Genomic DNA, 2,017 nt, shown 5'->3' with positions numbered 1-2,017 from the left:
TTCCTTTTCTTTCAACAAACGAACAACAAAAGTTTATTTTATGAATTTTGAGAAATTAAAATATTTATGATTATTAAAATGATTTCTAGAGCCACGTCACCCTTCAGGTATCCACCCCACATACTTGTCAAGGCTGCATCTCCCATGGCTGTTCTTGTGGCTTCCTCCACAAGCAACTTCTTGCCTCTGGAGTGTGCTCTTTTCCAGAGCCTGGGTGGGGGACAGTCCACAGCTCCCAAGAGTAGATACTTGTCTGAGGGCACTGGCCAAAGAAACAGCTGTCTGTGCCTGTTGACCGAATTCATGCACATTGATAAAGGGGTCTGCACACTCTTCCATGAAAGCATCTTACCTTCAGACAGTTTTGGGTGAAAAACACTTGCCAATAAACATGTAACATAAGTGATGCTACTGAAGCTGAATCATAGGAAGAAAACTAAACAGAACGCCGGTCAGCAGTGGCAGTTCAAGAAGCATGACAATATGTTCCAATGCCTTCACTGGAGATGTAGAGTTCCCTTTTATTCCAGCATGTGGGTCATTTGGTGATGGAAGCCGAGGTGAAGGAACACTAGTGTCCTGTACAGATGCAACAGAGAAGGCTGTTTCTCAGTCTCTGTTGGTGTCCCTGGTAGTGAAGGCCTGCAGACTCTCCATCTGGCTCAGGCGGCTCTAAATGTGTGAAACATGGATTTCTACATTATTCTGAAAGCAACTGACATTAGAAGCATCTATTGTACTCCTGATACCATTTAATGAATCTGTAAGTGATTTGAACTCAAAGGAATTCAGCTCTCCTTCTGCCAGACACTTAATTTGTAATAAAATAGGAGTGAGCTGGAGATTAAGTCTGTCAGATTTTCATTCTCAACATGGGGCCATCTAGTGGAGGTGTTGGCTGCCAGTCAAGCTCCTGGGCTTCCTCCTCACACCTCTATTTCCTATCTGAGGGCTGGATCACAGGCTGCCCGTCCTGATCTGGAGAAGGCTCATAGCAGTATTGCTGCACTTCATGCAAAACTTTGTTGAGGTCCTTGTTGAGTTGCTCAAGCTCCTCAAGGATGGTTGCATATCTCTGCTGAAACTCAGTGCCAATGGGCATGGGATAGGATTTCAATTTTCCTTCTTCTGTGTTCATTGCTCTTAATTTTTTGATATGTTCCTTTTTAAGCATGAGAATTTTTGACAATTTGTTCACTTGGATAGGAAATGTACTGGAAAACGACTTAGCATTTCAGTGTCAGAGCCAGAAATCTTAATTTTCCAAGGCGACTGCTAGTACAGTGTCATCATCCATAATTGTTGACTGGAGAAGAGGAGTTTAATGTAACCGTGGTGGAGTCATAAAGAATCAGGAAGGTCCCTGTTTTTGTGCAAAGGCAGAAACTGGCCTTGACTCATGAGGCTTATTACTAAGAACTTCATAGTCAGGGATGGTATGGGCGCCAAGCCCTGCCCTATCAAAAGTTACTCTATACATAGCATTAAAAGTATCCATAGCAACTATTCATCCAGTGAAGAGACCATCTTGAACACCACATAATCGGTTCCAATAACCAGGGGTAAAGGAATTTCATCTGGGAGATCTTCGACCTGGGCAACATCTGCAACTTTCCTCTTTTGTAACAGTATTATTTTCTGTCATTTCTGTTTTAATGCTGGTCTCTGCTCAAAAAAAATGCACAAGAATGTCTCTGTGGTTTTCCTATAAGTCACCTGATTTTTCTACTCTCATTAATTTTCTTGTTTTTAAATTAGTAAAGTACTCCTCCTGACAGACACAGAAGTAGTCATCCCCTTCAAGCAGTTGCTTATCTATATTTGAATAGAACCATTTATATATGCATGATTTATGTGATTTGTGAAGCTTGAGTAGGTTATGCAATCAGAAACCAATCTTCTGTGAGGCTTTCTTATCTATTGTGGACACTGTTGCCATCAACTTCAGTGGTACCATTGCAAACTCTGTGATTAAATACAAGGGTGACCTTGTATTTAACTGTCTGTCATTGTCATT

At 41.4% G+C, this 2,017-nt stretch overlaps 1 pseudogene; it reads right to left on the bottom strand.

The window, feature by feature from the left end:
• Positions 1–609: 609 nt before the first annotated feature.
• Positions 610–2,011, bottom strand: LOC116863588 (annotated as a pseudogene).
• Between the last annotated feature and the right edge of the window lie 6 nt (positions 2,012–2,017).

The sequence above is a fragment of the Lontra canadensis genome, unplaced genomic scaffold, assembly GCF_010015895.1.
Source record: "Lontra canadensis isolate GAN:19392208 unplaced genomic scaffold, GSC_riverotter_1.0 scaffold1749, whole genome shotgun sequence".
NCBI lineage: Eukaryota > Metazoa > Chordata > Mammalia > Carnivora > Mustelidae > Lontra > Lontra canadensis.
Note: the sequence above shows the minus strand (reverse complement) of the source record. Positions and strands in the feature narration are given on the sequence as shown.